This window comes from Pseudorasbora parva, chromosome 8 (genome assembly GCF_024679245.1).
Source record: "Pseudorasbora parva isolate DD20220531a chromosome 8, ASM2467924v1, whole genome shotgun sequence".
Taxonomy (NCBI): Eukaryota; Metazoa; Chordata; class Actinopteri; order Cypriniformes; family Gobionidae; genus Pseudorasbora; species Pseudorasbora parva.
In genome coordinates, this window is record NC_090179.1 from 10,344,180 (window position 1) to 10,366,266 (window position 22,087).

The window sequence follows — 22,087 nt, forward strand, 5'->3', positions numbered from 1 at the left end:
AGGGGTGGAAAAAGAATGTTGTGGGCGGAGCCTATTTTACTAAAAAGGCTATAACTCAAGAAGGAAATGAGATATCTACACCAAACTTGGTACACATGTGTATGGGCTGATTCTTTGGTCTCGATAAAAAAATCGCGACGATTGACCACTTGGTGGCGCTATAATGTTAAAAAAACATGAAAAGGGCTATAACCACGTGACCACTAGTCCGATTGACTTGAAAATTGGTAGGCAGTGTCTTGGTCCAAGGCACCATGTATGTCTATGAGGACATTGGTGTATCTAAAAAAACATGGCCGCCATCGGCCAATGAAGTTTGAGCACCTATTAGATGGGGTTAACAGAGGTCGATCGGAACGAAACTCGGTGGGCATGTTTGACTCATGGTCCTAGAGGTCTGTAAGAATTTTGAAAGAAATCGGCCACTAGTTGGCGCTAACTCAAAAGGGAAGCTCAAAAATTCACGAAAATTGTTGGGTATATGTGGCATAACATGCTGATGAAGCATGCAAAGTTTTAAAGAGATTGGACTATAGGTGGCGCTATAACTGTTAAAAAGCTATAAGAACCATGCATTTCCTATGTTAAATTGCCTATATTGACTGTAAATGGACTTTTCCATCTATTATTTTAGTGTTTAAAATCTTGCTAAATAAAACTTAATGACTTTAATGCCTATGTGCTTAAAAGGCCTTAAAGGCTTGAACCCCGCTAAATGCTGCTTGCAGCTTTAATTATTATTATTATTCTCCGATAAAACGCGTTGTGCAGCCCAAACCGTAAGGGCTAGAGACTTGAAAATTTACCCGAAGGTAGTCCAAAAATCGAGGAGAGGTTATCAAAATATGAGCCCAATCGGCCAATAGGTGGCGCTATAGCGCAAAAAACCAAAAATTTTTACATTTGTGAGCTTTTCTCATAAACCGGTGGTCGTAGACTCAAATGATTTATACTTTTGAAATCCTTGGGCCAAGACGAAAAAACTGTAAGCGGGAATTTTTTTGTTTCGTCTTAAAATGTCCGCCATTTTGGAGTATGTCTGAAACCTATTTTTGAGAACTAGTCCCTGGTTTTTTGACCGATCGGAACCAAACCAGTGTCAAAATGTTCTCTGGTGGCTAATTATCAATAGTTATCAAAAAAAAGTTGAAATTTCGATTCATTTTTGCTAATTGGCTTCAAAATGGACGTTCAGGGCGGAGCCTATTTTGCTAAAAAGGCTATAACTCAAGAAGGAAATGAGATATCGTCACCAAACTTGGTACACATGTGTATCAGCTCAATTTGAGGTCACGATAAAAAAATTGCGACGATTGGCCACTTGGTGGCGCTATAATGTGAAAAAAACATGAAAATAGCTATAACCACACGACCGCTAGTCCGATTGACCTGAAAATTGGTATGCAGTGTCTTGGTCCAAGGCACCATGTATTTCTATGAGGACATTGCCGTATCTAAAAAAACATGGCCGCCATCGGCAAATGAAGTTTGAGCACCTATTAGATGGGGTTAACAGAGGTCGATCGGAACGAAACTCGGTGGGCATGTTTGGCTCATGGTCCTAGAGGTCTGTAAGAATTTTGAAAGAAATCGGCCACTAGTTGGCGCTAACTTAAAAGGGAAGCTCAAAAATTCACGAAAATTGTTGGGTATATGTGGCATAACATGCTGATGAAGCATGCAAAGTTTTAAAGAGATTGGACTATAGGTGGCGCTATAACTGTTAAAAAGCTATAAAAACCATGCATTTCCTATGTTAAATTGCCTATATTGACTGTAAATGGACTTTTCCATCTATTATTTTAGTGTTTAAAATCTTGCTAAATAAAACTTAATGACTTTAATGCCTATGTGCTTAAAAGGCCTTAAAGGCTTGAACCCCGCTAAATGCTGCTTGCAGCTTTAATTAGGGGTTCAAGCACGAAGTGCTGAACACCTATTGTATTTGTACTGATTTTTATTAGGGGTTCAAGCACGAAGTGCTGAAACCCTATTGTAATTGTAAAGATTTTTATTATTATTATTATTATTATTATTATTTTTCTTCTCCCCTAAAACTGAACGTGCAGACAAAACCGTAAGTGCTAGAGACTTCAAACTTGGCCAATAGGTAGTCCTCAATTTGGGGAGAACCTGAGAAGCTATGACCCCGATTGGCCTATAGGTGGCGCTACAGCGACCAAAAGCGCAAAAGGGCTCATAACTCCTAAACCGTGTACTCCACACTCAAGTGTCTTATATCATTGGAAAGCTGAGACCATGACGAACAAAACGTATATCTCCGATTTCATTTCCGTCATGAAAATTTTTCCGCCATTTTGAATTTTGTCGAAAACCTACTTTTGCGAACTAGTCCCTGGTTTTTTGACCGATCGGAACCAAACCAGTGCCAAAATGTTCTCTGTAGGCTGAATATCAATAATTATCGAAAAAATGTTGATATTTCGATTCACGGTTGCTAAGGGGATTCAAAATGGACGTTCAGGGCGGAGCCTATTTTACTAAAAAGGCTATAACTCCAGAAAGAAATGAGCTATCTTCACCAAACTTGGTACACATATTTATGGGCTCATTCTTTGGTCACGATAAAAAAATCGCGACGATTGGCCACTTGGTGGCGCTATAACATGAAAAAAACACTAAAACGGCTATAACCACGCGACCGCTAGTCCGATTGACTTGAAAATTGGTATGCGGTGTCTTGGCCCAAGGCCCCATGTATGTCTATGAGGACATTGGCGTATCTCAAAAAACATGGCCGCCATCGGCCAATGAAATTTGAGCACCTATTAGATGGGGTTAACGGAGGCCGATCGGAACGAAACTTGGTGGGCCTGTTTGACTTATGGTCCTAGAGGACTGTAAGAATTTTGAAAGAAATCGGCCACTAGTTGGCGCTAACGAGCTTTATGGCTCTGCAATCACGTGGTGTTGCAAACATCCCCAAAATATGCATATCATATGTTAGATCTCCTCGTGCTGAACAACTTTGCCTCTGGAACCATTGCTGTCAATCAAATCGTTAGTTAAATATTCGCAATTATGTTAAAAACCTACTTTTGCGAACTAGTCCCTGATTTTTTGCACGACCGAAACCAAACCAGTCTAGGACAATTTTCTGGACTCTCTAGATCAATAATTATCAAAAAAAAGTTGAACTTTTGCATTTGGATGGCTATAACAGGGCCAATTAGAAAAGAGGCGTGGCAAAATACACTCAAAAGCCTATAAATCCTAAGCAAAAACTCAAAACTTCACGAAAATTGATGGGTATATGTGGCATAACAATGTGAAGAAGGATGCAACATTTCATGGAGATCGGAGTATAGGTGGCGCTATAAGTGTTAAAAAGCTTTGAAAACCATGAATTCCCCATGGTGAATTGCCTGTATTGGCTGTAAATGGTATTTTCCATCGATTATTTCAGCATGCTAATTGTGTTACCAGCATGTTAAAAACATGCTAATCGTGTTAGCATTTTGCTAAAAACATGTCAGCAGTGTAGGGTAGCAACAGGGCCACAAGTTTTGCCATTGCAAGCACAACTCAAATTCAGTCTTTATAAAGTCACTATTTTAACATTTGCAATCGAATTTTGTCAATGTATCACTTCATTTCACCTGAGCTCCCAGATTTAATTATTTTACTGCTTTAGAGCCTTAAATGCAATACGCCTTAAATGCTTAAATGCCTTAAGTCGCTTGAACCCCGCTAATTGCTGCTCGCAGCTATATTTATTATTATTATTCAGCCGAAAAACGCATCGTGCAGACCAAACCGTAAGGGCTGGAAACTTGAAACTTTGTCAATAGGTAGTACAAAAATCGAGGAAAGGTTATCAAATTATGAGCCAGATTGGCCTATAGGTGGCGCTATAGCAATCAATTGCGCAAAATGGCTCATAACTCCTAAACCGTTTGGTCCACACTCAAGTGTCTTATATATTTGGAAAGCTGAGACCTTGGCGAACAAAACGTATATCTCCGATTTCATTTCCGTCATTAAAAATTTTCCGCCATTTTGAATTTTGTTGAAAACCTACTTTTACGAACTAGTCCCTGGTTTTTTGACCGATCGGAACCAAACGAGTGCCAAAATGTTGCCTGTAGTCTGAATATCAACATTCATTGAGAAAAAGTTGAAATTTCGATTCACGAAAGATAAGGGGATCAAAATGGACGCTCAGGGCGGAGCCTATTTTACTAAAAAGACTATAACTCAAAAACGAAATGAGATATCTTCACCAAACTTGGTAGATGTGTGTATGGGCTCATTCTTTGGTCTCGATAAAAAAATCGTGACGATTGACCACTTGATGGCGCTATAATGTGAAAAAAACATGAAAATAGCTATAACCACACGACCGCTAGTCCGATTGACCTGAAAATTGATATGCAGTGTCTTGGTCCAAGGCACCATGTATGTCTATGAGGACATTGGTGTATCTATAAAAACATGGCCGCCATCGGCCAATGAAGTTTGAGCACCTATTAGATGGGGTTAACAGAGGTCGATCGGAACGAAACTCAGTGGGCATGTTTGACTCATGGTCCTAGAGGTCTGTAAGAATTTTGAAAGAAATCGGCCACTAGTAGGCGCTAACTCAAAAGGGAAGCTCAAAAATTCACGAAAATTGTTGGGTATATGTGGCATAACATGCTGATGAAGCATGCAAAGTTTTAAAGAGATTGGACTATAGGTGGCGCTATAACTGTTAAAAAGCTATAAGAACCATGCATTTCATATGTTAAATTGCCTATATTGACTGTAAATGGACTTTTCCATCTATTATTTTAGTGTTTAAAATCTTGCTAAATAAAACTTAATGTCTTTAATGCCTATGTGCTTTAAAGGCCTTAAAGGCTTGAACCCCGCTAAATGCTGCTTGCAGCTTTAATTATTATTATTATTCTCCGCTAAAACGCATCGTGCAGCCCAAACCGTAAAGCGTGGAACTTTGAAACTTTGTCAGATGGTAGTCCTCAATTTGGGGAGAACCTCAGAAAGTATGACCCCGATTGGCCAATAGGTGGCGCTACAGCAACCAAATGCGCAAAAAGGGTCATAACTCCTAAACCCTTTGGTCCACAATCAAGTGTCTTATATCGTTGGAAAGCTGAGTCCTTGGCGAACAAAACGTATATCTCCGATTTCATTTCCGTCATGAAAAATTTTCCGCCATTTTGAATTTTGTCGAAAAACTACTTTTGCGAACTAGTCCCTGGATTTTTGACCGATCGAAACCAAACCAGTGGCAAAATGTTCTCTGTAGTCTGAATATCAATATTCATTGAGAAAAAGTTGAAATTTCGATTCACGGTTGCTAAGGGGTGGAAAAAGAATGTTGTGGGCGGAGCCTATTTTACTAAAAAGGCTATAACTCAAGAAGGAAATGAGATATCTTCACCAAACTTGGTACACATGTGTATGGGCTCATTCTTTGGTCTCGATAAAAAAATCGCGACGATTGACCACTTGGTGGCGCTATAATGTTAAAAAAACATGAAAAGGGCTATAACCACGTGACCACTAGTCCGATTGACTTGAAAATTGGTAGGCAGTGTCTTGGTCCAAGGCACCATGTATGTCTATGAGGACATTGGTGTATCTAAAAAAACATGGCCGCCATCGGCCAATGAAGTTTGAGCACCTATTAGATGGGGTTAACAGAGGTCGATCGGAACGAAACTCGGTGGGCATGTTTGACTCATGGTCCTAGAGGTCTGTAAGAATTTTGAAAGAAATCGGCCACTAGTTGGCGCTAACTCAAAAGGGAAGCTCAAAAATTCACGAAAATTGTTGGGTATATGTGGCATAACATGCTGACGAAGCATGCAAAGTTTTAAAGAGATTGGACTATAGGTGGCGCTATAACTGTTAAAAAGCTATAAGAACCATGCATTTCCTATGTTAAATTGCCTATATTGACTGTAAATGGACTTTTCCATCTATTATTTTAGTGTTTAAAATCTTGCTAAATAAAACTTAATGACTTTAATGCCTATGTGCTTAAAAGGCCTTAAAGGATTGAACCCCGCTAAATGCTGCTTGCAGCTTTAATTAGGGGTTCAAGCACGAAGTGCTGAAACCCTATTGTAATTGTACTGATTTTTATTATTATTATTATTATTATTCTCCGCTAAAACGCATCGTGCAGCCCAAACCGTAAAGCGTGGAACTTTGAAACTTTGTCAGATGGTAGTCCTCAATTTGGGGAGAACCTCAGAAAGTATGACCCCGATTGGCCAATAGGTGGCGCTACAGCAACCAAATGCGCAAAAAGGGTCATAACTCCTAAACCCTTTGGTCCACAATCAAGTGTCTTATATCGTTGGAAAGCTGAGTCCTTGGCGAACAAAACGTATATCTCCGATTTCATTTCCGTCATGAAAAATTTTCCGCCATTTTGAATTTTGTCGAAAAACTACTTTTGCGAACTAGTCCCTGGATTTTTGACCGATCGAAACCAAACCAGTGGCAAAATGTTCTCTGTAGTCTGAATATCAATATTCATTGAGAAAAAGTTGAAATTTCGATTCACGGTTGCTAAGGGGTGGAAAAAGAATGTTGTGGGCGGAGCCTATTTTACTAAAAAGGCTATAACTCAAGAAGGAAATGAGATATCTTCACCAAACTTGGTACACATGTGTATGGGCTCATTCTTTGGTCTCGATAAAAAAATCGCGACGATTGACCACTTGGTGGCGCTATAATGTTAAAAAAACATGAAAAGGGCTATAACCACGTGACCACTAGTCCGATTGACTTGAAAATTGGTAGGCAGTGTCTTGGTCCAAGGCACCATGTATGTCTATGAGGACATTGGTGTATCTAAAAAAACATGGCCGCCATCGGCCAATGAAGTTTGAGCACCTTTTAGATGGGGTTAACAGAGGTCGATCGGAACGAAACTCGGTGGGCATGTTTGACTCATGGTCCTAGAGGTCTGTAAAAATTTTGAAAGAAATCGGCCACTAGTTGGCGCTAACTCAAAAGGGAAGCTCAAAAATTCACGAAAATTGTTGGGTATATGTGGCATAACATGCTGATGAAGCATGCAAAGTTTTAAAGAGATTGGACTATAGGTGGCGCTATAACTGTTAAAAAGCTATAAGAACCATGCATTTCCTATGTTAAATTGCCTATATTGACTGTAAATGGACTTTTCCATCTATTATTTTAGTGTTTAAAATCTTGCTAAATAAAACTTAATGACTTTAATGCCTATGTGCTTAAAAGGCCTTAAAGGCTTGAACCCCGCTAAATGCTGCTTGTTAGGGGTTCAAGCACGAAGTGCTGAAACCCTATTGTAATTGTACTGATTTTTATTATTATTATTATTCTGCCGTAAAACTCATCGTGCAGACCAAACCGTAAATGCTAGAGACTTCAAACTTTGTCAATAGGTAGTCAAAAAATCGAGGAGAGGTTATCAAATTATGAGCCAGATTGGCCAATAGGTGGCGCTACAGCAACCAAAAACGCGAAATGGCTAATAACTCCTAAACTGTTTGTCCTAAGGGTCAAGTGTCTTATATCATTGGAAAGCTGAGACCATGACGAACAAAACGTATATCTCCGATTTCATTTCCGGTATGCAAATTTTTCCGCCATTTTGAATTTTGTCAAAAACCTACTTTTGCGAACTAGTCCCTGGTTTTTTGACATATCAGAACCAAACCAGTGCCAAAATGTTCTCTCTAGTCTGAATATCAATAATTATCAAAAAAATGTTGAAATTTTGGCTCATGGACGAAAAGGGGCGTGGAAATGTACATTTAAGGCGGAGCCTATTTTACTAAAGAGGCTATAACTCAAGAAGGAAATGAGATATCTTCACCAAACTTGGTACACATGTGTATGGGCTCATTCTGAGGTCAGGATAAAAAAAATGTGAAGATTGACCACTTGGTGGTGCTATAATGTGGAAAAAACATGAAATTAGCTATAACCACGCGACCGCTAGTCCGATTGACCTGAAAATTGGTATGCCGTGTCTTGGCCCAAGCTATCATGTATGTGTATGAAGACATTGGTGTATCTCAAAAAACATGGCGGCTATAGACCAATGAATTTTGAGCACCTATTAGACAGGGTTAATGGAGGTTGATCGGAACAAAACTCAGTGGGCATGTTTGACTCATGGTCCTAGAGGTCTGTAAGAATTTTGAAAGAAATCGGCCACTAGTTGGCGCTAACGAGTTTTATGGCTCTGAAATCACGTGGTGTTGCACATATCCATGAAATATGCATATCATATGATAGATCTCCTCATGATGAACAACTTTGCCGCTAGAACCATTGCTGTCAATCAAATCATTAATAAAATTTTCATAATTATGTTAAAAACCTACTTTTGCGAACTAGTCCCTGGTTTTTTACCCAATTGGAACCAAACCAGTCTAGGACAATTCTATATACTCTCTAGGTCAATAATTATCAAAAAAAAGTTGAATCTTTGCATTTGGATGGCTATAACAGGGCCATTTAGAAAAGAGGCGTGGCAAAATACACTCAAAAGCCTATAAATCCTAAGGGGAAACTCAAAACTTCACGAAAATTGTTGGGTATATGTAGCACAACATGTTGAAGACACATGCAAAGTTTTATGGAGATCGGAGTATAGGTGGCGCTATAAGTGTTAAAAAGCTTTGAAAACCATGTATTCCCTATGGTGAATTGCCTGTATTGGCTGTAAATGGTTTTCCATCTCTGTAATCAGGTGGGGTTAAAACAGCCACATAATATGCATATATTATGATAGATCTTCTCATACTGAACAACTTGGCCTCTATAACCAATACTGTCAATCAAATCTTTATTTAAATATTCACAATTATGTTAAAAACCTCGTTTTGCAAACTAGTCCTAGGTTTTTTGCCTGATCGTAACCAAACCACAGCAGTATGATTCTCTGGACTCTCCTGATCAATAGAAATCAAAAACATGTTGACCTTTACACTTTGGGGAGCTATAACAGGATCATTTAGAGAATAGGTGTGGTAAAACATGCTCAAAAGCCTATTAATCCTGAACGAAAACTCAAAACTTCACAAAAATAAGTGGTGTGTGTGTGTGTGTGTGTGTGTGTGTGTGTGTGTGTGTGTGTGTGTGTGTGTGTGTGTGTCTGTCTGTCTGTCTGTCATGCAAGCAAACAGCACTTTCAACATGCTACACATGCTAGCAGTGATTAGCTAAGTGTTAAATCAGGCAAAGAACATAGTAAAAACTCTATAAACATTATAGTAACCATCTGTGACAACTAACAACTGCCTAGCAACACCATAACAACCATCAAGAACAACCTAGCAACAACCTAGCAACATGTTAAAATAGTCATTTTGTCATACTATTGATTAATATTGTTCTATAATTCATATTTAGACTTTATAAAGTCACCACTATAATATTTAAAATCACATTTTGTCAGTTTATCACTTCATTTCACCTGATATCTCTCAAATTCATTCAGTGCATAAAAATCTTTCATGCAAAAGACGTCAAATGCTTAAAGACCTTAAATGGCTTGAACCCCGCTAAATGCTGCTCGCAGCTTTAATTATTATTATTATTATTATTCTGCCGTAAAACTCATCGTGCAGACCAAACCGTAAGGGCTAGAGACTTGAAACTTGGCCAATAGGTAGTCCAAAAATCGAGGAAAGGTTATCAAATTATGAGCCAGATTGGCCAATAGGTGGCGCTATAGCAATCAATTGCGCGAAAGGGCTCATAACTCCTAAACCGTTTGGTCCACACTCAAGTGTCTTATATCATTGGAAAGCTGAGACCATGACGAAAAAAACGTATATCTCCGATTTCATTTCCGTCATGCAAATTTTTCCGCCATTTTGAATTTTGTCAAAAACCTACTTTTGCAAACTAGTCCCTGGTTTTTTGACATATCGGAACCAAACCAGTGCCAAAATGTTCTGTCTAGTCTGAATATCAATAATTATCAAAAAGAAGTTGCAATTTTGACTCATGGACGAAAAGGGGCGTGGAAATGTACATTTAAGGCGGAGCCTTTTTTTACTAAAGAGGCTATAACTCAAGAAGGAAATGAGATATCTTCACCAAACTTGGTAGACATGTGTATGGGCTCATTTTGAGGTAAAGATAAAAAAAATGTGAAGATTGACCACTTGGTGGCGCTATAATGTGGAAAAAACATGAAAATAGCTATAACCACGCGACCGCTAGTCCGATTGACCTGCAAATTGGTATGCCGTGTCTTGGCCCAAGTTACCATGTATGTGTATGAGGACATTGGTGTATCTCAAAAAACATGGCCGCCATAGACCAATGAATTTTGAGCACCTACTAGACAAGGTTAATGGAGGCTGATCGGAACGAAACTCAGTGGGCATGTTTGACTCATGGTCCTAGAAGTCTGTAAGAATTTTGAAAGAAATCGGCCACTAGTTGGCGCTAACAAGTTTTATGGCTCTGAAATCACGTGGTGTTGCACATATCCATGAAATATGCATATCATATGATAGATCTCCTCATGATGAACAACTTTGCCTCTGGAACCATTGCTGTCAATCAAATCATTAATTAAATTTTCGTAATTATGTTAAAAACCTACTTTTGCGAACTAGTCCCTGGTTTTTTACCCAATTGGAACCAAACCAGTCTAGGACAATTCTATAGACTCTCTAGGTCAATAATTATTGAAAAAAAGTTTAACTTTTGCATTTAGATGGCTATAACAGGGCCATTTAGAAAAGAGGCGTGGCAAAATACACTCAAAAGCCTATAAATCCTAAGGGGAAACTCAAAACTTCACGAAAATTATTGGGTATATGTGGCATAACATGTTGAAGACACGTGCAAAGTTTTATGGAGATCGGAGTATAGGGGGCGCTATAAGTGTTAAAAAGCTTGGAAAACCATGTATTCCCTATGGTGAATCTCTGTAATCAGGTGGCGTTAAAACAGCCACATAATATGCATATATTATGATAGATCTTCTCATACTGAACAACTTTGCCTCTATAACCAATACTGTCAATCAAATCTTTATTTAAATATTCACAATTATGTTAAAAACCTCGTTTTGCAAACTAGTCCTAGGTTTTTTGCCTGATCGGAACCAAACCACAGCAGTATGATTCTCTGCACTCTCCTGATCAATTCATATTTAGACTTTATAAAGTCATTATTATAATATTTAAAATCACATTTTGTCAGTTTATCACTTCATTTCACCTGATATCTCTCAAATTCATTCAGTGCTTAAAAGCCTTTCATGCAAAAGGTGTCAAATGCTTAAAGACCTTAAATGGCTTGAACCCCGCTAAATGCTGCTCGCAGCTTTAATTATTATTAGGGGTTCAAGCACGAAGTGCTGAAACCCTATTGTAATTGTACTGATTTTTATTATTATTATTATTATTCTCCGATAAAACGCGTTGTGCAGCCCAAACCGTAAGGGCTAGAGACTTGAAAATTTACCCGAAGGTAGTCCAAAAATCGAGGAGAGGTTATCAAAATATGAGCCCAATCGGCCAATAGGTGGCGCTATAGCGCAAAAAAACAAAAAATTTTACATTTGTGAGCTTTTCTCATAAACCGGTGGTCGTAGACTCAAATGATTTATACTTTTGAAATCCTTGGGCCAAGACGAAAAAACTGTAAGCGGGAATTTTTTTGTTTCGTCTTAAAATGTCCGCCATTTTGGAGTATGTCTGAAACCTATTTTTGAGAACTAGTCCCTGGTTTTTAGACCGATCGGAACCAAACCAGTGTCAAAATGTTCTCTGGTGGCTAATTATCAATAGTTATCGAAAAAAAGTTGAAATTTCGATTCATTTTTGCTAAGTGGCTTCAAAATGGACGTTCAGGGCGGAGCCTATTTTGCTAAAAAGGCTATAACTCAAGAAGGAAATGAGATATCGTCACCAAACTTGGTACACATGTGTATCGGCTCAATTTGAGGTCACGATAAAAAAATTGCGACGATTGGCCACTTGGTGGCGCTATAATGTGAGAAAAACATGAAAAGGGCTATAACCACGCGACCGCTAGTCCGATTGACTTGAAAATTGGTATGCAGTGTATTGGTCCAAGGCCCCATGTATGTCTATGAGGACATTGGTGTATCTCAAAAAACATGGCCGCCATCAGCCAATGAATTTTGAGCACCTATTAGATGGGGTTAACAGAGGTCGATCGGAACGAAACTCATTGGACATGTTTGACTCATGGTCCTAGAGGTCTGTAAGAATTTTGAAAGAAATCGGCCACTAGTTGGCGCTAACCCAAAAGGGAAGCTCAAAAATTCACGAAAATTGTTGGGTATATGTGGCATGACATGCTGATGAAGCATGCAAAGTTTTAAAGAGATCGGACTATAGGTGGCGCTATAACTGTTAAAAAGCTTTAAAAACCATGCATTTCCTATGGTAAATTGCCTATATTGGCTGTGAATGGACTTTTCCATCTATTATTTCAGTGTTTAAAATCTTGCTAAATAAAACTTAATGTCTTTAATGCCTATGTGCTTAAAAGGCCTTAAAGGCTTGAACCCCGCTAAATGCTGCTTGCAGCTTTAATTATTATTATTATTCTCCGATAAAACGCGTTGTGCAGCCCAAACTGTAAGGGCTAGAGACTTGAAAATTTACCCGAAGGTAGTCCAAAAATCGAGGAGAGGTTATCAAAATATGAGCCCAATCGGCCAATAGGTGGCGCTATAGCGCAAAAAACCAAATTTTTTTACATTTGTGAGCTTTTCTCATAAACCGGTGGTCGTAGACTCAAATGATTTATACTTTTGAAATCCTTGGGCCAAGACGAAAAAACTGTAAGCGGGAATTTTTTTGTTTCGTCTTAAAATGTCCGCCATTTTGGAGTATGTCTGAAACCTATTTTTGAGAACTAGTCCCTGGTTTTTAGACCGATCGGAACCAAACCAGTGTCAAAATGTTCTCTGGTGGCTAATTATCAATAGTTATCGAAAAAAAGTTGAAATTTCGATTCATTTTTGCTAATTGGCTTCAAAATGGACATTCAGGGCGGAGCCTATTTTGCTAAAAAGGCTTTAACTCAAGAAGGAAATGAGATATCGTCACCAAACTTGGTACACATGTGTATCAGCTCAATTTGAGGTCACGATAAAAAAATCGCGACGATTGGCCACTGGGTGGCGCTATAATGTGAAAAAAACATGAAAATAGCTATAACCACAAGACCGCTAGTCCGATTGACCTGAAAATTGGCATGCAGTGTCTTCGCCCAAGGTACCATGTATGTCTATGAGGACATTGGCGTATCTCAAAAAACATGGCCGCCATCGGCCAATTACATTTGAGCACCTATTAGATGGGGTTAACGAAGGCCGATCGGAACGAAACTTGATGGGCATGTTTGACTCATGGTCCTAGAGGTCTGTAAGAATTTTGAAAGAAATCGGCCACTAGTTGGCGCTAATGAGTTTTATGGCTCTGTAATCACGTGGTGTTGCACACATCTGCAAAATATGCATATCATTTGATAGAACTCCTCATGCTGAACAACTTTGCCTCTAGAATCATTTCTGTCAATCAAATTGTTAATTAAATATTCACTATTATGTTAAAAACCTACTTTTGCAAACTAGTCCCTTGTTTTTTGCCCAATCGGAACCAAACCAGTCTAGGACAAGTCTCTAGACTCTCTAGATAAATATTCATTGAAAAAAAGTTGAACTTTTGCATTTGGATGGCTATAACAGGGCCATTTATAAAAGAGGTGTGGCAAAATACACTCAAAAGCCTATAAATCCTAAGGGAAAACTCAAAACTTCACGAAAATTGTTGGGTACATGTGGCATAACATGCTGATAAAGCATGCAAAGTTTTAAAGAAATCGGACTATAGGTGGCGCTATAACTGTGAAAAAGCTTTAAAAACCATGCATTTCCTATGGTAAATTGCCTATATTGGCTGTGAATGGACTTTTCCATCTATTATTTCAGTGTTTAAAATCTTGCTAAATAAAACTTAATGTCTTTAATTAGGGGTTCAAGCACGAAGTGCTGAAACCCTATTGTAATTGTACTGATTTTTATTAGGGGTTCAAGCACGAAGTGCTGAACACCTATTGTATTTGTACTGATTTTTATTATTAGGGGTTCAAGCACGAAGTGCTGAACACCTATTGTAATTGTACTGATTTTTAGGGGTTCAAGCACGAAGTGCTGAACACCTATTGTAATTGTACTGATTTTTATTATTATTATTATTATTATTATTATTCTGCCGTAAAACTCATCGTGCAGACCAAACCGTAAATGCTAGAGACTTCAAACTTTGTCAACAGGTAGTCCAAAAATCGAGGAGAGGTTATCAAATTATGAGCCAGATTGGCCAATAGGTGGCGCTACAGCAACCAAAAACGCGAAATGGCTCATAACTCCTAAACCGTTGCTCCTAAGGGTCAAGTGTCTTATATCATTGGAAAGCTGAGACCTTGTCGAACAAAACGTATATCTCCGATTTCATTTCCGGTATGCAAATTTTCCCGCCATTTTGAATTTTGTCAAAAACCTACTTTTGCGAACTAGTCCCTGGTTTTTTGACATATCAGAACCAAACCAGTGCCAAAATGTTCTCTCTAGTCTGAATATCCATAATTATCAAAAAAAAGTTGAAATTTTGACTCATGAACGAAAAGGGGCGTGGAAATGTACATTTAAGGCGGAGCCTATTTTACTAAAGAGGCTATAACTCCAGCAAGAAATGAGATATCTTCACCAAACTTGGTACACATGTGTATGGGCTCAGTCTTTGGTCACGATAAAAAAATCGCGACGATTGGCCACTTGGTGGCGCTATAACATGGAAAAAACACAAAATGGGCTATAACCACGCGACCGCTAGTCCGATTGACTTGAAAATTGGTATGCAGTGTCTTGGCCCAAGGTACCATGTCTGTCTATGAGAACATTGGCGTATCTCAAAAAACATGGCCGCCATCGGCCAATGAAATTTGAGCACCTATTAGACAGGGTTAACGGAGGTCGATCGGAACGAAACTCAGTAGGCATGTTTGACTCATGGTCCTAGAGGTCTGTAAGAATTTTGAAAGAAATCGGCCACTAGTTGGCGCTAACGAGTTTTATGGCTCTGCAATCACGTGGTGTTGCACACATCGGCAAAATATGCATATCATATGATAGATCTCCTCATGTTGAACAACTTTGCCTCTAGAACTATTTCTGTCAATCAAATCGTTAAATAAATATTTGCAATAATGTTAAAAACCTACTTTTGCGAACTAGTCCCTGGTTTTTTGCCCAATCAGAACCAAACCAGTCTAGGACAATTCTCTGGACTCTCTAGATCAATAATTATCAAAAAAAAGTTGATTTCTTGCATTTGGATGGCTATAACAGGGCCATTTAGAAAAGAGGTGTGGCAAAATACACTCAAAAGCCTATAAATCCTAAGGGGAAACTCAAAACTTCACGAAAATTGTTGGGTATATGTGGCATAACATGTTGAAGACACATGCAAATTTTTATGGAGATCGGAGTATAGGGGGCGCTATAAGTGTTAAAAAGCTTTGAAAACCATGTATTCCCTATGGTGAATTGCCTGTAAATTGTATTTTCCATCTCTGTAATCAGGTGGGGTTAAAACAGCCACATAATATGCATATATTATGATAGATCTTCTCATACTGAACAACTTTGCCTCTTTAACCAATACTGTCAATCAAATCTTTATTTAAATATTCACAATTATGTTAAAAACCTCGTTTTGCAAACTAGTCCAAGGTTTTTTGCCTGATCGGAACCAAACCACAGCAGTATGATTCTCTGCACTCTCCTGATCAATTCATATTTAGACTTTATAAAGTCACTATTATAATATTTAAAATCACATTTTGTCAGTTTTTCACTTCATTTCACCTGATATCTCTCAAATTCATTCAGTGCTTAAAAACCTTTCATGCAAAAGGCGTCAAATGCTTAAAGACCTTAAATTGCTTGAACCCCGCTAAATGCTGCTCGTTATTATTATTATTGTTATTATTATTATTATTATTATTCTGCCGTAAAACTCATCGTGCAGACCAAACCGTAAGGGCTAGAGACTTGAAACTTTGTCAATAGGTAGTCCAAAAATCGAGGAAAGGTTATCAAATTATGAGCCAGATTGGCCAATAGGTGGCGCTATAGCAATCAATTGCGCAAAAGGGCTCATAACTCCTAAACCGTTTGGTCCACACTCAAGTGTCTTATATCATTGGAAAGCTGAGACCTTGGCGAACAAAACGTATATCTCCGATTTCATTTCCGTCATGCAAATTTTTCCGCCATTTTGAATTATGTCAAAAACCTACTTTTGCAAACTAGTCCCTGGTTTTTTGACATATCGGAACCAAACCAGTGCCAAAATGTTCTGTCTAGTCTGAATATCAATAATTATCAAAAAAAAGTTGAAATTTTGAATCATGAACGAAAAGGGGCGTGGAAAGTACATTCAAGGCGGAGCCTATTTTACTAAAGAGGCTATAACTCCAGCAAGAAATGAGATATATTCACCAAACTTGGTACACATGTTTATGGGCTCAGTCTTTGGTCACGATAAAAAAATCGCGACGATTGGCCACTTGGTGGCGCTATAACATGGAAAAAACACAAAAAGGGCTATAACCACGCGACCGCTAGTCCGATTGACTTGAAAATTGTTAAGCAGTGTCTTGGCCCAAGGTACCATGTCTGTCTATGAGAACATTGGCGTATCTTAAAAAACATGGCCGCCATCGGCCAATGAAATTTGAGCACCTATTAGACAGGGTTAACGGAGGTCGATCGGAACAAAACTCAGTGGGCATGTTTAACTCATGGTCCTAGAGGTCTGTAAGAATTTTGAAAGAAATCGGCCACTAGTTGGCGCTAACGAGTTTTATGGCTCTGCAATCACGTGGTGTTGCACACATCGGCAAAATATGCATATCATATGATAGATCTCCTCATGTTGAACAACTTTGCCTCTAGAACCATTTTTGGCAATTAAATCGTTAGTTAAATATTTGCAATAATGTTAAAAACCTACTTTTGCGAACTAGTCCCTGGTTTTTTGCCCAATCAGAACCAAACCAGTCTAGGACAATTCTCTGGACTCTCTAGATCAATAATTATCAAAAAAAAGTTGATTTTTTGCATTTGGATGGCTATAACAGAGCCATTTAGAAAAGAGGTGTGGCAAAATACACTCAAAAGCCTATAAATCCTAAGGGGAAACTCAAAACTTCACGAAAATTGTTGGGTATATGTGGCATAACATGTTGAAGACACATGCAAAGTTTTATGGAGATCGGAGTATAGGGGGCGCTATAAGTGTTAAAAAGCTTTGAAAACCATGTATTCCCTATGGTGAATCTCTGTAATCAGGTGGGGTTAAAACAGCCACATAATATGCATATATTATGATAGATCTTCTCATACTGAACAACTTTGCCTCTATAACCAATACTGTCAATCAAATCTTTATTTAAATATTCACAATTATGTTAAAAACCTCATTTTGCAAACTAGTCCTAGGTTTTTTGCCTGATCGGAACCAAACCACAGCAGTATGATTCTCTGCACTCTCCTGATCAATTCAAATTTAGACTTTATAAAGTCACTATTACAATATTTAAAATCACATTTTGTCAGTTCATCACCATTTCACCTGATATCTCTCAAATTCATTCAGTGCTTAAAAGCCTTTCATGCAAAAGGTGTCAAATGCTTAAAAACCTTAAATGGCTTGAACCCCGCTAAATGCTGCTCGCAGCTTTAATTATTATTATTATTCTGCCGTAAAACTCATCGTGCAGACCAAACCGTAAGAGCTAGAGACTTCAAACTTTGTCAATAGGTAGTCCAAAAATCGAGGAGAGGTTATCAAATTATGAGCCAGATTGGCCAATAGGTGGCGCTACAGCAACCAAAACCGCAAAAGGGCTCATAACTCCTAAACCGTTTGGTCCACACTCAAGTGTCTTATATCATTGGAAAACTGAGACCTTGTCGAACAAAACCTATATCTCCGATTTCATTTCCGGTATGCAAATTTTTCCGCCATTTTGAATTTTGTCAAAAACCTACTTTTGCGAACTAGTCCCTGGTTTTTTGACATATCGGAACCAAACTAGTGCCAAAATGTTCTGTCTAGTCTGAATATCAATAATTATCAAAAAAAAGTTGAAATTTTGTCTCATGGACGAAAAGGGGCGTGGAAATGTACATTTAAGGCGGAGCCTTTTTTACTAAAGAGGCTATAACTCAAGAAGGAAATGAGATATCTTCACCAAACTTGGAACACATATGTATGGGCTCATTCTGAGGTCAGCATATAAAAAATGTGAAGATTGACCACTTGGTGGCGCTATAATGTGGAAAAAACCTGAAAATAGCTATAACCACGCAACCTCTAGTCCGATTGACCTGAAAATTGGTAAGCAGTGTCTTGGCCCAAGGTACCATGTATGTGTATGAGGACATTGGTGTATCTCAAAAAACATGGCCGCCATAGACCAATGAATTTTGAGCACCTATTAGACAAGGTTAATGGAGGCTGATCGGAACGAAACTCAGTGGGCATGTTTGACTCATGGTCTTAGAGGTTTGTAAGAATTTTGAAAGAAATCGGCCACTAGTTGGCGCTAACAAGTTTTATGGCTCTGAAATCACGTGGTGTTGCACATATCCATGAAATATGAATATCATATCATAGATCTCCTCATGATGAACAACTTTGCCTCTGGAACCATTGCTGTCAATCAAATCATTAATTAAATTTTCGTAATTATGTTAAAAACCTACTTTTGCGAACTAGTCCCTGGTTTTTTACCCAATTGGAACCAAACCAATCTAGGACAATTCTATAGACTCTTCAGGTCAATAATTATTGAAAAAAAGTTTAACTTTTGCATTTAGATGGCTATAACAGGGCCATTTAGAAAAGAGGCGTGGCAAAATACACTCAAAAGCCTATAAATCCTAAGGGGAAACTCAAAACTTCACGAAAATTATTTGGTATATGTGGCATAACATGTTGAAGACACATGCAAAGTTTTATGGAGATCGGAGTATAGGGGGCGCTATAAGTGTTAAAAAGCTTGGAAAACCATGTATTCCCTATGGTGAATTGCCTGTATTGGCTGTAAATGGTATTTTCCATCTCTGTAATCAGGTGGGGTTAAAACAGCCACATAATATGCATATATTATGATAGATCTTCTCATACTGAACAACTTTGCCTCTATAACCAATACTGTCAATCAAATCTTTATTTAAATATTCACAATTATGTAAAAAACCTCGTTTTGCAAACTAGTCCTTGGTTTTTTTGCCTGATCGGAACCAAACCACAGCAGTATGATTCTCTGGACTCTCCTGATCAATAGTTATCAAAAACATGTTGAACTTTACACTTTGGGTAGCTATAACAGGGTCATTTGGAGAATAGGTGTGGTAAAACATGCTCAAAAGCCTATTAATACTGAACGAAAACTCAAAACTTCACAAAAATAGGTGTGTGTGTGTGTGTGTGTGTGTGTGTGTGTGTGTGTGTGTGTGTGTGTCTCTGTCTGTCTGTTTGTCATGCTAGCAAACAGCACTTCCAACATGCTACACATGCTAGCAGTGATTAGCTAAGTGTTAATCAGGCAAAGAACATAGTAAGAACTCTATAAACATTATAGTAACCATCTGTGACAACCAACAACTGCCTAGCAACACCATAACAACCATCAAGAACAACCTAGCAACCACCTAGCAACATGTTTATCATGTTAGCAAAGTAAAATAGTAATTTTGTCATACTATTGATTAATATTGTTCTATAATTCATATTTAGACTTTATAAAGTATATTTATAATATTTAAAATCACATTTTGTCAGTTTTTCACTTCATTTCACCTGATATCTCTCAAATTCATTCAGTGCTTAAAAACCTTTCATGCAAAAGGCGTTAAATGCTTAAAGACCTTAAATGGCTTGAACCCCGCTAAATGCTGCTCGCAGCTTTAATTATTAGGGGTTCAAGCACGAAGTGCTGAACACCTATTGTATTTGTGCTGATTTTTATTATTATTATTATTATTATTATTATTATTATTATTCTGCCGTAAAACTCATCGTGCAGACCAAACCGTAAATGCTAGAGACTTCAAACTTTGTCAATAGGTAGTCCAAAAATCGAGGAGAGGTTATCAAATTATGAGCCAGATTGGCCAATAGGTGGCGCTACAGCAACCAAAAACGCGAAATGGCTCATAACTCCTAAACCGTTCATCCTAAGGGTCAAGTGTCTTATATCATTGGAAAGCTGAGACCATGACGAACAAAACGTATATCTCCGATTTCATTTCCGGTATGCAAATTTTTCCGCCATTTTGAATTTTGTCAAAAACCTACTTTTGCGAACTAGTCCCTGGTTTTTTGACATATCAGAACCAAACCAGTGCCAAAATGTTCTCTCTAGTCTGAATATCAATAATTATCAAAAAAAGTTGAAATTTTGACTCATGAACGAAAAGGGGCGTGGAAATGTACATTTAAGGCGGAGCCTATTTTACTAAAGAGGCTATAACTCCAGCAAGAAATGAGATATCTTCACCAAACTTGGTACACATGTGTATGGGCTCAGTCTTTGGTCACGATAAAAAAATCGCGACGATTGGCCACTTGGTGGCGCTATAACATGGAAAAAACACAAAAAGGGCTATAACCACGCGACCGCTAGTCCGATTGACTGGAAAATTGGTATGCAATGTCTTGGCCCAAGGTACCATGTCTGTCTATGAGAACATTGGCGTATCTCAAAAAACATGGCCGCCATCAGCCAATGAAATTTGAGCACCTATTAGACAGGGTTAACGAAGGTCGATCGGAACAAAACTCAGTGGGCATGTTTAACTCATGGTCCTAGAGGTCTGTAAGAATTTTGAAAGAAATCGGCCACTAGCTGGCGCTAACGAGTTTTATGGCTCTGCAATCACGTGGCGTTGCACACATCGGCAAAATATGCATATCATATGATAGATCTCCTCATGTTGAACAACTTTGCCTCCAGAACCATTGCTGTCAATCAAATCATTAAATAAATATTTGCAATTATGTTAAAAACCTACTTTTGCGAACTAGTCCCTGGTTTTTTGCCCGACCGGAACCAAACCAGTCTAGGACAATTCTCTGGACTCTCTAGATCAATAATTATCAAAAAAAAGTTGATTTTTTGCATTTGGATGGCTATAACAGAGCCATTTAGAAAAGAGGCGTGGCAAAATACACTCAAAAGCCTATAAATCCTAAGGGAAAACTCAAAACTTCACGGAAATTGTTGGGTATATGTGGCATACCATGTTGAAGACACATGCAAAGTTTTATGGAGATCGGAGTATAGGGGGCGCTATAAGTGTTAAAAAGCTTTGAAAACCATGTATTCCCTATGGTGAATTGCCTGTAAATGGTATTTTCCATCTCTGTAATCAAGTGGGGTTAAAACAGCCACATAATATGCATATATTATGATAGATCTTCTCATACTGAACAACTTTGCCTCTAAACTAGTCCTAGGTTTTTTGCCTGATCGGAACCAAACCACAGCAGTATGATTCTCTGCACTCTCCTGATCAATTCATATTTAGACTTTATAAAGTCATTATTATAATATTTAAAATCACATTTTGTCAGTTTATCACTTCATTTCACCTGATATCTCTCAAATTCATTCAGTGCTTAAAAGCCTTCCATGCAAAAGGTGTCAAATGCTTAAAAACCTTAAATGGCTTGAACCCCGCTAAATGCTGCTCGCAGCTTTAATTATTATTATTATTATTATTATTATTATTCAGCCGAAAAACGCATCGTGCAGACCAAACTGTAAGGGCTAGAGACTTGAAACTTGGCCAATAGGTAGTACAAAAATCGAGGAAAGGTTATCAAATTATGAGCCCGATTGGCCCATAGGTGGCGCTATAGCAATCAATTGCGAGAAAGGGCTCATAACTCCTAAACCGTTTGGTCCACACTCAAGTGTCTTATATCATTGGAAAGCTGAGACCTTGGCGAACAAAACGTATATCTCCGATTTCATT

At 38.2% G+C, this 22,087-nt stretch overlaps 1 protein-coding gene across 1 annotated transcript in view; it reads left to right on the top strand.

Moving 5' to 3' along the window:
• Positions 1 to 22,087, top strand: part of atm (ATM serine/threonine kinase) — a 196,984-nt gene that overhangs the window by 116,202 nt on the left and 58,695 nt on the right. The gene's annotated exons all lie outside the window — the stretch shown is intronic.